Below are 15,714 nucleotides of genomic sequence, written 5' to 3' on the forward strand. Positions count from 1 at the left end.
TACCGGCCTAAGAATAAGGATCGGTGAGCAAATGCCTGCCTTATGATAATAAGCAATTCCAGTGCTGCTCAACAAAATGAAGATAGGCCTATCTGATATGATTGGGAGGTTCATTGGGCTGTTTCAATTTGTCCTTTATCTGACAAGTAAACTATAAACTCATGGTAGAAAAGCCAGGAACAATCAAATAGGCAATCAATGCACGATGCAAATACAGTAAGAGACTATGCCCCATTATGTCACCTTTAATGATACTGGAAGGCTGTTAATGAGGAATCAAACGCTATACGATGAAAGCACAAATGGGTACAATACATGGCTACTCATGTTGTAAAGCTGAATATAACTGAATAGCATGGGTTGATGTACTGTCATAACTAAGCACTTACAACTGTATTTGGCTCACCTTATTGTATAATAAAAAATGAATCATCGCTGTTGTGTTTGACAATCCTGCCATACATTTTGGGATTTCTGTTGTGAATGTACATCATTGTACATAAAGAAATGTGTGCCAACACCATGTCTTGATTAAAGAAATCTGCAGTTTACCTCAATACAAGTTGATTCCAACAACTTTTTTTGATTGATTTGTTCAAGTAAAAAAAGAAGTGAAATGAACTCAAACATTCACGCAGAATGGCCCATTTTAAATTCTCAACACTGCAGCCGCCTACTTCTCTAGTAGTGTAGTACCAGTGAGTTTTCTGCTTCTGTTCACAAAGCCAGCTCAACTTGCAACTTGAGCCATAATGAGCCGTTGCGCCTCCACAGACGATCTTTGTCAGACACAGATGGTCCGTGTCTGGGATTTAGATCTGTAGGTGAGATCACAGACATCCTCGCACACATGTCTTGATTAAAGAAATCTGCAGTTTACCTCAATACAAGTTGATTCCAACAACTTTTTTTGATTGATTTGTTCAAGTAAAAAAAGAAGTGAAATGAACTCAAACATTCACGCAGAATGGCCCATTTTAAATTCTCAACACTGCAGCCGCCTACTTCTCTAGTAGTGTAGTACCAGTGAGTTTTCTGCTTCTGTTCACAAAGCCAGCTCAACTTGCAACTTGAGCCATAATGAGCCGTTGCGCCTCCACAGACGATCTTTGTCAGACACAGATGGTCCGTGTCTGGGATTTAGATCTGTAGGTGAGATCACAGACATCCTCGCACACATCCACAGATGCTCTGCGTCAAACATTGCTTGAGTAGTAGCTTCTTCTGCTTAACCACTTTTCAACCTGGTGTCCATATTCAAGGCTTGTCATTATGTTCTTAAGTAGAGAAAATAGACGATCTACAAGCTCACAATGCGTCGCCAGTGGCGTTTCTGGCCACCCCGGCACCTGAAGCGAGATCATGGTCAGTATCGTGGTCAGTATCATGTTAGTATCATGGTCAGTATCATGGTCAGTATCATGTTAGTATCATGGTCAGTGTCATGTCAGTATCATGGTCAGTATCATGGTCAGTATCATGTCAGTATCATGGTCAGTATCTGGTCAGTATCTGGTCAGTATCATGGTCAGTATCATGTCAGTATCATGGTCAGTATCATGGTCAGTATCATGGTCAGTATCATGTCAGTATCATGGTCAGTATCATGTCAGTATCATGGTCAGTATCATGTCAGTATCATGGTCAGTATCATGGTCAGTATCATGTCAGTATCATGGTCAGTATCATGGTCAGTATCATGGTCAGTATCAGGTCAGTATCATGTCAGTATCATGGTCAGTACCATGGTCAGTATCATGTCAGTATCATGGTCAGTATCATGTTGGTATCATGGTCAGTGTCATGTCAGTATCATGGTCAGTATCATGTTAGTATCATGTCAGTTTGACATCCACAGCCTCTAGAGTTAGATTCTTACAGGAAGTTTGTTCCCCCTCTTTGTGGACTTCCATGAAAGCACAAGCAATATAAACTATAGATGGGATATGGAAACGAAATATGACTTACACTACAAATTACGCTTTCGGGTGCCGCACTGTATCTGCAGATCAGTGAAGCTGCTGGGACAATAATAATAGACTTTGTTTGTGGCGTGGGATTGAAAAATATAATGTAAAGAATATATTTTAAAAAGCTCAAAAAGTTGTCAAAGAAGAGAAATGTCAACAAGAACATGATGAGATCTCCAGCACTGGGAGCTATTGTTGATATCTGGTGTCTTAAATTACAGTGAATACACTAATATCTGAAAGCAGTGAAACCAATATATCCTCTGCATTGTGGAATCCATACGCCTTCTTAATAATACAAAAATAAAATAAAAATCTAAATATTACCACGATAACAAGAGCCTCGGAATTATGTATGCAGAGTTGCTATGGCAGAAGTTGCCCACGTTCTTGTGAATTATATCCATACAAAAGCCACGACTTTTCAAACCAATTCCCTCTCCAGACTTCAGGAATTTATTGGCCTATGATATTTGCTTCTTCTAGTGATTAATAAAGGGTCGAGGGCAGACAGACTTTGGACCAAGGGGAAATCAAGCGGTGACATTTCATCGCTACGGCCCAGAAGGGCTCCAACTTGTGGACCAAACACGCTGTAACCTTCTCCTCCCTCTGGCATTGGCAACACGCCAATCATTTATTTATGTCTTCGTTATGCCGCAAATGATTTGCTTTTTCCTCCTGGTTTTTATCGTGTGCTTTATAATAATTGAGCCTTTTCAACTTAGCGGGCCGTCTACATCTGTCAGACGAGGCTAATTATACACAAGTGCTTACCTTAACAATACATAGGCGTTTTCTTTTTCCCCATCACTTTCCTTTTAATTAGCTTATTTCAAACTAATGAGTATTTTAACTAATGAGTCCTTGTCACTGGAGAAGAGATGGGTCTTGGCGTGTGTGTGTGTGTGTGTGTGTGTGTGTGTGTGTGTGTGTGTGTGTGTGTGTGTGTGTGTGTGTGTGTGTGTGTGTGTGTGTGTGTGTGTGTGTGTGTGTGTGTGTGTGTGTGTGTGTGTGTGTGTGTGCGCGTGCGTGTGTGTGTTAATTTATCCATTTGCTACTGTAAGTCTGAAAGTGTACAAATGTAACATTTGTGAACAAATTCTGATGAGAAGTCTTATCATCAGAATTTCACAGTGTGCAGCAGCAGTGGTTTAAAGTAACTAAGTACATTTACTCAAGTACTGTACTTCAGTGTAATTTATTTATTTATTATTTTACTTTACTGGAGTATTTCCAATATTCAGTACTTCTACTCCACTACATCTCAGAGGCAAATATTATACTTTTACTCCACCACAATGATTTGAAAACTTTAGTTACTTTGTAGATTTTGATTATTATTACAAAACATACATTAACCACTTCAGCCCTACAGTATATACATTTCGGCCATTTGAAAATAGCCGATCTACAAGCACACAATGTGTCACGATGCAACACATTTGTGAGCTTGTAGATCTGCTATTTTCAAAAGATTTTTATACATTTTGAAAACTTCTGCATTCTGCATAATGAGAACTTTCTACTTTTGGTACTCAAATTACATTATGATACCAATACTTTTACATTTTGAATTCCGGACTTTTACTTGTAACAGAGTATTTCTACAGTGCAGTATTGATACTTTTACTTAAGTAACAAATGTGGGTACTTTTTTCCACCCCTGGTGTGCCGTCCTCATGCTTGCCAGTCACTTTAGGTAACAGTTAAGTTGTTATGTGTGGCGCTCATCAATCCGCTCTTTAATTTGTAAGAAAGTCCTCTTTTCATTCCAGTTGCCAACAAATGCTCTCTCCCCTGCCATTAATCCCTTGAACACAGATGTTTGGTAGAAGAAAGTCCATTTGCTAAACATGTGTCAGTAAATGGATGGCGAATACTTAATTAAAAGCCATTCCCTCAGTGAACATCCTCTGAAGGATAGAAAAACATCAAATAGACTTACCTCATTAGACACCAGAGCCTGGTCGTGAGGAAAGTGAGCGTCTACTGCTGGCATCCGTGCACTAAATTGGAATTAATGACAGAATTTCCACTATATGTTTAACATAGGTTTCATCTAAAAACAGAACATGAGGTCATTATTTTCTTATAAGGGGCATGAAATCCCAAGGCTGATTTTGTGGTTTGTTTTCAAGTTTCTGGTTAAAAACTGCGGCAGATTAAAACCATGACAGGTAACTAAGCAACGCAGCAGCAATAGGGTGTGATAGAGGGTTCCCAAACTATTCAGGCCACGACCCCCCAACATAATCATATTTGAACTGGGGACCCCCCAACCCTGACAAGCATTTGGAATTGTATACAGCATTATGTTTAGTTTGACTCGGTTCCACAGATAAATATTGTGAAAATAGCCAAACTATAAGCTCTGCGGGGCGTTGTGAGCTTGTAGATCGGCTACTTTCACAATGTTTGGGTGGGCCAATGTGCAAAGCATAGACGGTAGTCAACAGTATATAGATATATAAACGTAGATATCTCATCGGCCGCTGCGGTTCATGGAAGCGATGCCGCGACGCGCCATATATGCTGAATTCTCAAACTATTTTCACGCAGTTTGGTTTGTTAGAAATGTCCGACATGTAGTTATGATATAAGATACTTAGTTACTTAGTTACTAAAAAATGATTTTCATAGAAAAACACCATCGACTGATTTGTCTCCGTCGGGTGGAAACCTCATATGTCCAACTTCAAAAGTAGCAAAAGTAGCAGATCCACATTAAAGCTCGAAACGCGGCGTGAAGCGACTTTTTATGCTTTTGTGTGTCGCTGTAGAAAAAAAACACAAAAAGTAAAAATATGGCGATGCGTTGTTTCTTCCCAACAGCAACGATATAAATAGTAATGGCAATGGTTATAAAACATAAAAAAGTTTTAGTCACAGGTACTTCTATACAACACTGGAGTTATGGCAAGCATTCCTACATAATATGGGGTTGGTGTTAATGATGTGCGGCCGCACAGGCCAATGAGGCATCTACCTATTTATGTCTTGTATTGTTAACGCACACAGGCAGGCACACCTAAATCTATCTCACATATTGTTCATTTCATTAGCTGCAGCGGCGTTGCTAACATCACTGTGTATTATGAGGTCGCTCTTATATACCGGTATATAGTTTTCACCATGCTGTCATTTTTCACCTGACCATGGAAAACAAAACTACAAAATCAGCCTATAGAGTTTCATCATTCGCCTTTAAATGACGCTATGGCGTGAGTCTCAAATGAATATTGATCAAAATGCTACCGAAGGTCTTTAAGAGTAAAAACTCACCGTTTATCATTTCATCAAATTGGCGCTATTCAGTCGAGGTCTTCAATACAGGTCAAAATGGTTGATTATAGTTTGAACCTGCCATGTGTATAGTAGACTGTAGCATGAATCAATGTATAGATTTGTCCCTCTGCATTGTTCAATACTCCAGTCGGAAAAAAAAGAATTACATGATCAATATGGTTGTTTTGGGGACAATGAGTTGCATTCTTTCAACATGCCTTATGCCTTTGCTTTTGCATGGCTGTGACTCACAGAGGCCATGAACCACTTAAACTCTCTCTAGTCTTAGTGGAACGGACCTGAGTTTCACCGTTATGTTTCTGTTTACACCAAATGTCTTTGCCAAAAATAGCAGATCCACAAGCTCCTAATGCGTCGATATGCAATATGCAATTTTCACTGAATGGTTTTTACAGCTTGGCAACAAGCTGTCAATAAACAGACCCTGCAACTAGTCTCACTTTCTCACTTGCTCCCTTTTCTCCCTATTGGCTAAAGACCAGCCAATGAGGGGTCACCCATATGGCTGTAGTAGACATGAGTGTGTAAATTTCAATATCGGTGGTATTATTAATAATCAAATTAATAATCATAAATTTGGAATTATGTGTATTTAAAATTAAGAGTCAAAAATGTAACGAGGCACCATGAAAATCAACTTATGACTAAACACAAGCTTAATTTGTATTTAACCTTAACTTTAAACCACCAATAAAATAATGAAAGATTATAAAATAATCACTTATTATTGTATTTCAATAAATCTACAAGATCTGAAGGGGAAAACGTTCTTGTCTCGGCAGAGCCTTTTTAAGATGTGTGTCAACATATGTCAATGTTCTATAAGGAAAAATAATTCAACTTGAGCAATGACCAAACTAGATTTGATATTAAAAATATATGAATTTATTCAATCAAACCTAAGCTAGACATGCAACATTTAATAAAAAGGAAAATCTCAACATTAAACGTAATAAAGGTTTTAGCTGGATTCAGATGGAACCTAAACCTAACTTTAAATCCTGTAAGAAAACAACAGTTAAATGAAATAAGACTGATATGCCATGAGCAGCTGAATTTATCTTATTCAAGGGTTGTTCCTGGGTTTACCACACATCACAGTTGTCATGTTTGTGACGACGTGGTGAAATTCATGCTGGTTTTAGGGTGAAAACGTGAAGTTGTAGTTGTAGATCCGTCCTTTGTTAACTCAGTCTCAGTCTCCACTCAAGTCCACTCAAGCTTGGACTTGAGGAGCCTGTGTGCGTGGCAGAGTGCTGCCCACGTGATGTACCTATGGTCAGGCAAGAGCGCAGTCGTCGTAGCGTTGAGCAGGGGCCAGTCAGGAGCTTTGTGGCAGGCTGTACTGTCTTTAGGGATGCCTAGGCCAGGCAGAAGAGAAGCAGCGGAGACACAACTTGGTCAGGGTCAGGTCGTCTGGGGGACCCCAAGCTGTTGCGTCTGGCTTGTGGGAGAATCAGGCCTTCCAGTCACGGAGGTGCGGTCACTGAAGAGCTTCCTATCCATCAGCCATGGAGGGCATCTTCTTCTTTGCGGTCCCTTGCTTCCTCGCAAAGAGGGGTTAGGTCCTTTTTGAGTTAAGAGGGGGGGTCACACACAGCGCTTATATACGTTGCGTGTTTACAGTAACATGAGGCTGTTGCAACACACGTGTTGTTCCGAAATACATATGTTGTTGTTTTGAGGCAAAGACTTGTCCAGAAGTTGTGTCCATCTTTGGAAGTTCAGTGGCACATGAAGTCATTGCTCATGCATTGCTCATGGCTTAAATTACACATATTCTGAAAATGTCGTGTTTATTTTATTTACACAGTTATTATAAACCATTGAATCCAGTGCAGTAAACAACGATGAATATGGTGCAAATAGTATGTCATAATTACAATCAAAATCATGATTAATTAATTGGAATGATTACATGAATGAAACATTCAAACATTATGACATGAGTGGTGACATGAATGGTTACTTGTCAATAAGTCAGAGTGTTATCTGTGGGATGATAACATAATCCAATAAAGGGGAACAGTATTATAATCCAAGAATCCTGATCCATTCTGGATTGAGTCTGTGGTGATCCAGTGAGTTTGCTTTGGAGACAAACATCTGAAAATAGAATGTACCAAGTTTCGCAAACCTTCAAAGCAAGTTCTCAATCACGGTTAAACCTTGCGTTTGCGAAATGAGATGCAACTGTCATCTGTATCCATGGTCCAGTCTGTGGGACATTCCTGAGGGTCAATAGGTCAGTTTGTGCAGCCAAGGCTCCTATGACATGTAGATTGAGCCATCAGTATGTGACAGGGAGAAGGGCACAAATGTGTCCATTTGTTCATCCAATATTGTAAGTGTGGAAACTGTATAAACAGTAATTGTGCTTCTATATCGACCTATAGTTACTATCCCATACTCTGAACCAAGCCCCCAGAACCGCGGTAGAACAGTGAAGCTGCCGTCGTGCATTCTGGGATTGCACGACTTCCGCATGTAAAACGCTACTGCACATGCTTCTATCGTCTGAAACCCTAGTGCGCCCACACAAACACATACTGTATACAACACACACACACACACACACACACACACACACACACACACACACACACACACACACACACACACACACACACACACACACACACACACACACACACACACAAGGAGACACAAAAGGACACAGACAGACACAGATGCACTTGTTTTCTTTATATTGGTAGCCAAGCTGTAAATCTTGTTTTTGATTGATTGAATAATTGGTCAGAAATGTAAACAGCACGAGGTACAGTCAGACATGTATTCAATTCATCAATATGCCCAGTAGAGGGTGCTAGGGTTCATGTGGTTAATGATAAGTTCACACCATCTATTGTACAAAGCATCGTTTGTTTTTCGGCCTGGCGAGAGAGTATGTTTTACCCTCCGTCCGTCCGTCCGTCTGTGTGTGTGTGTGTGTGTGTGTCCTGTCCGTGTGTTAGCAGCTAATCTCCGGCACCGTTGGCCCGGTCGCTGCAAAACTGTGCACACACACTCCCTGGATGCCAATTCAGAACCTCACATGGGCCTGTTATAGCGCCACCTGGAGGCGGATTTGTCCAAAACCCATTTTTTTCATATTACTCCTACAGATTTTATCCAAACGTCATGCAAATCGGTACACAGTATCTCTATAGTCATGTGATCAACACGGATCTGTCCGATTTCCCATATTCCATCCTCATTGGCTAAGGTTGGCTTCCAAAATTTGCAGGATTGGTCCGTTTTAAACAAAATGCCTCAAATCATGAACGCAGCTTGAGATTTCCGTGAAATTTCACAAACACATTCCCACTAGGCCAAGGAAGAAATGCCACACTTTTTCACATTGGCCTGTTATAGCGCCACCAGCAGGTCTAATTTAGCAAAACAACATTTTGGAACAAAATGCCTCAAATCATGAATGCAGTGTCCGATTGCCGTGAACGACCTAAGAATAAATGGCACCCTTCTCACATTGGCCTATTATAGCGCCACCAGGAGGCCACAATAAACCTGGCGGAGACCTATGCTCCGAGGAGCACTTTTTCTAGTTCATTCATCAACATGCCCAGTAGAGGGCGCTTCATATGGTTAATGATAAGTTCACATCATCTATTGTACAAAGCATTGTTTGTTATTCATTCATCAACTAGAGCGGCGGTTCTCAACCTGTGGGTTCGGGACCCCCACATGATTTTGGAGGGGTCCCCAGATGACCGTGAATTTAAGAACTTATTAAGACCCTTTTAACACCTCAAAAAGAAAGAATGAAAGAAAGAAAAGAAAAAAGACCATTACTGCATCAAAGGTAATCAACAAACGATAGGCCTACTATAAAAACTAGTCAAACATTGGCCAAATTGTCAAATAATATAAGAAAAAGGTAAACATTTTGGAAATAGCCGATCTACAAGCTCACAACGCCTCGCAAGAGCTTAGATCTGCTATTTTCACTATATTTATCTGTGGAGTCAAACAAAATGTTATGCCTCAACTATACAATTCAAAGTGCTTGTCAGGATGGGGGTCCAGAACCACTGGACTAGAGCATCAGTAGAACATTTTAAATGTGCTAATATAATATATTAGCACAAAGCAGCATTGGCACACACACACACACACACACACACACTACACTACACTACAAAAGCGAAATAATCACGAGAGTCAAGAGGGATTTATTTGTCACTTTCTCTGGGACGTGTTCCACAGATAAAGATGCTAGTGCTTCAGCGAAAACTACATTACCTGAAATAATATTTACACCGAAATTATATCTGACAGTAAAAATAAAATGAAAGAGATCACAAATATGATAAATACAAACAATATCTTTAAAGCATCCTTTAAAGATATGTTTGTATTTATCATATTTGTGAACTCATTTAGTCCGGTGCTCCAACAGGATAGCTTAACCATAACATGAACTGCAGACAAGTCTTCTCATTGTCTCCGCCAGGCCGAAAGGCATGGCGAGAGAGTATGTTTTGCCCCCTGTTCGTCCGTCCGGGTGTCCGTGTGTCCGTGTGTCCGTCCGTCCTTCTGTCTTCAAGCAGCTAATCTCCGCCACCGTTTGCCCGGTCGCTGTGAAACTGCGCACACACACTCCCTGGATGCCACAGCAAAACCTCTGCCCCACATTTTTCAGATCAGCCTGTCATAGCGCCACCATGAGGCCGACTTTTGCAAAACACATTTTTGGATATTACCTCTACAGATTTGGTCCAAACAACACGCAAATCGGTAAACAGTATCTCTATAGTCACGTGATCAACACGGATCTGTCCGATTTTCCATATTACATCCTGATTGGCTAAGATTGGCTTCCAAAGTTTGCAGGATTGGTTCGTTTTGAACAAAATGCCTCAAATCATGAACGCAGCATGCAATTTCCGTGAAATTTTCCGCGTAGATTCCCGCTTGGCCCAGGAAGAAATGCCACTTGAAAACGTTCACATCAACCTCATGGTGGCGCTATAACAGGCCGATTCACGTTTTTACCTATAACTGCACCGATCTGCACGAAACTTTGCACGCACACTCCCTAGAGGCCACGGAAAAACCTTTGCCCTGCATTTTTCACATCTGCCTTTTAGAGCGCCACCAGGAGGCTGACTTTTGTGAAACAAATGTTTTCTTCTTACTCCTTCAGATTCTGTCCAAAAAACACGCAAATCGGTACACAGTATCTCTATAGTCATGTGATCAAGATGAATGTGTCCGATATTTCATATTCCATCCTACTTGCCTAACATTGCCTTACAAAGTTTGCAGGATAGGTCCGTTTTGAAAAAAAATCCTCAAATCATGAACGCAGTGTGCGATTTTTCCGTACGCACATTCCCACTAGGCCGAGGAAGAAATGCCCCCCTTTTTACATTGGCCTGTTGTAGCGCCACCAGCAGGTCTAATTTAGCAAACCACATTTTTGGAACAAAATCATGAATGCAGTGTCCGAATGCTGTGAAAAGCCTAAGAAGAAATGGAACCCTTTTCACATTGGCCTATTATAGCGCCACCAGGAGGCCATAATAACCTACCTGACCTGGCGGAGACTTGTGCTCCGACTCCGAGGAGCACTTTTTCTAGTTTTTTGTCTTTTTACCCTTTTACTTTTACCTTTTTGTCTCCGCCAGGCCGAAAGGCATGGCGAGAGAGTATGTTTTACCCCCTGTCTGTCCGTCCGTCCGTCCGTCCGTCCGTGTGTCCGTCCGTGTGTCCTGTCCGTGTGTTAGCAGCTAATCTCCGACACCGTTGACCCGGTTGCTCCGAAACTGTGCACACACACTCCCTGGATGCCAATTCAGAACCTCTGCCCCAAATTTTTATATGGGCCTGTTATAGCGCCACCAGGAAGCCGATTTGTGCAAAACCTATTTTTGGGCGGTGTAGCCGCCCCTATAAGTGGGGTTGGGACACCTCATTAGTATTAGTTTCCTGCACTGTGATTGGCCCATTAGTAGACCCCTAGCTGTACTGTGATTGGCTGACTCTATTGGCTGACTCTATTCAGCACTGTGATTGGCTAGCGAGACACATGATGACATTAATAACCTATAAATAGGATTATGCACTTCCAAAAATTTTCCTTTTTGGAAGTGAGCTTCCATCACTATGATGACCACTGTGATTGGTCTCATTTGAATTTCATGTGGTCACTGTTTCTCATCCAGTCAAGCTCACCATTGCAGTTGTTTATCGCCCACCGGGCCCTGCTGGTGGCTTCCTGGAGGAGCTGGACCATCTAGTCTCTCACTTCCCTGTCGATGGCCCTGGATTCATCCTTCTGGGTGACTTCAACCTCCCGACTGAGAAGCAGCTAGACCCACTACTTTCGTTTCTCGCCGCCTTTGACCTAGTTATTTCCCCATCTCCTCCTACCCATGAGGCGGGCAACCAACTGGACCTGATCTTCACCAGAGGCTGCTCTACTGCTAACCTGTCTCACTGCGCAAAAAACAAGGTTTCCGGCTATGAAAACAGATGAAAATTAGATGTAAATTCAGTGAAAATTCCTGTATTTACATGAGCTAAACCACTCGGAAAACTCAAAGTTTTCTGAGTCAGTAAAGACTGGTATCGTACCAAATTAAGTATGCGTGACCCCCTGCTGGGGCTGCTGCCAGAAAATCACACCTTCAGCCCTAACCTGGATTTCCACAATTTGGGAGGGGGGAGATCTCCCCCCTCCTCCCTATCTAGAGTAATGCTACTGAGCATGTGCAATAAGCCACCTATGATTGGCTGTGACCTATACTAGGTGGGCAATCATCCCTCCCTTATTTTGGGGGTCACATTGTGAGGGGGGGGGGGGGGGGATGGGGGCTCACAAGGTGACCCCCCTCCTAGGGATCTAGGGGGGTGGTGCCCCCCCTTATTTTATTTATATATATATATATATATATATATATATATATATATTTATTTATTTAGTTATATACACACACACACACACACACACACACACACACATAATACATACATGATTCTGAAAACAAATAGGCAACAATCTCAGGCAGGTAAATTGTGTTTATTGATAAATAAAAAAACAGTATACAGTATACTTTGGCTATTCAAAAATAGCAGATCTACAAGCTCATAGTGTGGTACTGAGTGCAGCGCTGTGAGAATGCCCGACTTGCGGTTGGAGTTAGTACAGAGGCCTTGATAGGGTACAACCAAAAAGGTGTATTTATTTTGATTGTTCACCGACAATACAAACAATACATGAACACAGGAAGCTCGCCACACAGGTGACATGGTGGTGTCCAGCTCTCATCCTACCACCCTCTGCCCTTCTAACTTGGTCCAGCCCAATTACTCTGGCCACAGGCACAACTTACAGGGACATGTTAAGCTTTCAATAATCACCCAGCATTCCCTATATTGCACTACTCAAACATATTGCTCTCTTATCACACTCATACCCATTACACTTGCCCTTCATGATTATAAACCAATAAATACTTAAAATCATTGTGCAAAATTCAACTGTGCAAAACCTCAGTAACAGAGGACCTCAGAACAGAGAGCTGTTACATTTCCTCTCTCCTCTCTCCAAGCTCTTCAATCCTCATGGTGCTGGCCAGGCTATGGGAGAATCTCAGTCACAACAGTCCTCTCCTCTCCAAGTTCTTCAATCTTCTGGACTTGAACAGGACACTCTCACACTTTCCCCCTCTCAGGCTATGGGAGGAGGAATGCATATAAATACACATATATTACCCCTCTCCTCAAGACCATGGGGACACTCGCACCTCCCCCCCCCCCCTCTCTCCAAGCTCCTCAATCAACATGGGCTTGGTAGAGGCTCTGGGAAACATCTTCACACTTGGTTGTAGTTCTCGTTCACTTTAGTTCATAGAGTCAATGTCCATTAAAATAATATTAGGCACGTGCTGCTGGTGAGCGGGGGAACCAGGCAAACTGCCCACTCATCTGTCCTGCTGACATCCAGTAGGCCTATGTGCAATTTGCTCAGATGTGCTCACCCATTGTTCAATGTCATAATTGTGTGGCGATAAAAGCAGCCTGGGCTCTGTGGAGTGATGGCTCCCCACCCTGGTCTCCTCAGCTCCTTCTCGACACTGCTCTCGACACACGGACTCTCTCCCCATGTGCTGGTCTTTGGCTGCCCGACGAGAGGATTCTTTCTCCATGGGCTGGTCTCTGGCTGCCCATGTCTGGAGTGGACCACAGACCTCCACATCTCGGCACGCTCCTCCAGCCTTCCCTCTGGCTTCGCTGCTGCCATAGCCCCTGGTCAGCTGATGAGCCCACTCTGTCCTCTGGCACCTCCGGCTTGTCTCCCTCCTCTGAACTTCTTAGCATGGCCTTTCTCCATCAGTCTCCAGACATGCAGTCCTGGTGGTCATCAACTGTAAAACATAGAATAGCAATTAAATTATGTATTAAATTACCATTATTACAGGAACACAGAATGTAAAACAAAAAACATCTTACAAACAGTTCCATATAACTTACCCTCAATCTTCTCTGTCGGCTCTTCATTGAGGCATTCATCTTTTTCTTCTGGTCATTATTCTCTGGCTGGTCCAGGCGATGGCTTCTTTTCAGAGACTCAAGTGAGTCCTGCAAGCAGCTAAAATACAAGGAAAATACAATTAGGATCTATTTAGTTGTTTATCTACACAAACAACACAATTCCACATCTACACTGCTCTAAAAGAGAACTTACATGTGACTGCAATTTTAACTGGCCCCTGTAAAAGTCTACGCTGGTGGAAGATGTACTTATATATTTTACTTAAGTAAAAGTAGCATATATTTTCTTACCCGTTATAACGACACGGTCTACGTCAGGGAAAGCAATGCCGACCTGATCCAACATGGGTCATCGCTGCAAGATTATGTGGAGAATTGATACTGAAAATAGAAAAGCAGCATGTTAGTTGATTCCAGAGCAGACACACTGCCACCAGTTGCAGAGTGCAGACTGCAGCCACCCCCATTTGGAACTCACACCTCCACCCCCGTCCTGTTCAAAGCCTATATCAAACCCCACCTTCCCCCTCCCCCTAATTCAAATCTCCCTTAATGTTTTCTTTTTAGCCTTTTTAAAAATTTCTCTCCTGATAAAGTTGTTTGTTTTGTTTTGTTTTGTTGTAAAGCGACTTTGGGTACTAAGAAAAGCGCTATATAAATGTTATGCATTGTTATTATTTAGCTGGGGTAAATTACACAGTGATACAAACAAACAATTCATTACCTTTCTTGTGAATCAAGTCTCAGGGCATTGTTTTCAGAGTTGTGTAAACAGCTCACAATCTCCTGCAAAAAGAATGATTCACAAAGTTAGTTGGGACTATAAAAGCATAAAGGCCTTCTCTCCTTGGGTGGACACACACAGCATGCATGAATCAGTGGAATTCTCAGTCCTTAGTTCTGAAGTAGCCTAAAAACTAAGTAAAACCCAAAGGAAATGTATGTATTAACTCAAAGATAACAAAGGAGAAACTGTAAACTTAATACATGTAACAGAGGATTTTTTCTTTCAAAAAACAAATAATCTGACAACTCTGCAGACATGTAATTGATAAATGCAAATTTCACAATTACGACATAAAGTGTTCCAGGTTTCCTGCTACAGTAATCCATGGCATATAATATTATGCTCTTGTGATACTAGTGCAATACAATATAATGTATCCTACTAACAATTTATAAATACGTCATGTAGGCTTGAAGCTTACCTTAATTCAAGTATGTTGAGTCAGTCAGCTAGTCAAGTCAACTGATTTTCATCTGGCTGCAGTGGATGGCAGTTAAGATTTCAAAAATGTGATAACCTGATTGGCCAAACTGAGAAGGAAAGTCATTGGTTGTGAATGGCTGTGCTGTAGAGAGACACTGCAGCATTCACATGATAATTAGCAACTTTGGTCAAAGCTGTCTGGAATGGGAAATGTTGTTATACTTTATAACATCTCAGAGGCAACTATTGCACTTTTTTACTACAATGAAATTAATTAAAAACTTTAGTTAAGATACTTAGATTTAGATTAAGAGTATACATAAAAAAACATAGATTAACAAATTAAGCCCTACATTATACAAAGCATTGCAATGTGATTTTTTTCAAAAGACCATAGTTAAGATTTAGACGAGTTAAATTACTTTTTAGATTTAGATTATTTGAAAAACATAGATTAACAAAGATATTGAAAAAAAATTATATTGTTTTGTTCCATTTTTGCAACGTAAACCTGCCAAACCTGTGTTTTATTGCTGATTAAGCTCATTTGGGGAGAGAGAGAGAGAGAGAGAGAGAGAGAGAGAGAGAGAGAGAGAGAGAGAGAGAGAGAGACTCTTTATATGGCAACATTCCAACAGCAATACACATCTTCATGTTCATTAAAGACAAAACTAAGTGAACCCAAAAAAAAAGAGGACCCAGCAC

At 41.3% G+C, this 15,714-nt stretch overlaps 1 long non-coding RNA gene across 1 annotated transcript; it reads right to left on the minus strand.

Annotated features, from left to right (window-relative positions):
- Positions 1 to 13,637: 13,637 nt before the first annotated feature.
- On the minus strand, positions 13,638 to 14,571 carry LOC308090215. The gene is made up of 3 exons (XR_013933597.1): positions 14,524 to 14,571; positions 14,091 to 14,180; positions 13,638 to 13,896 (listed from the first exon to the last, which is right to left on the minus strand). It is a non-coding gene; the product is annotated as an uncharacterized lncRNA (long non-coding RNA).
- Between the last annotated feature and the right edge of the window lie 1,143 nt (positions 14,572 to 15,714).

Source organism: Gymnoscopelus braueri (genome assembly GCF_963280865.1).
Source record: "Gymnoscopelus braueri genome assembly, chromosome: 8".
Lineage (NCBI taxonomy): Eukaryota > Metazoa > Chordata > Actinopteri > Myctophiformes > Myctophidae > Gymnoscopelus > Gymnoscopelus braueri.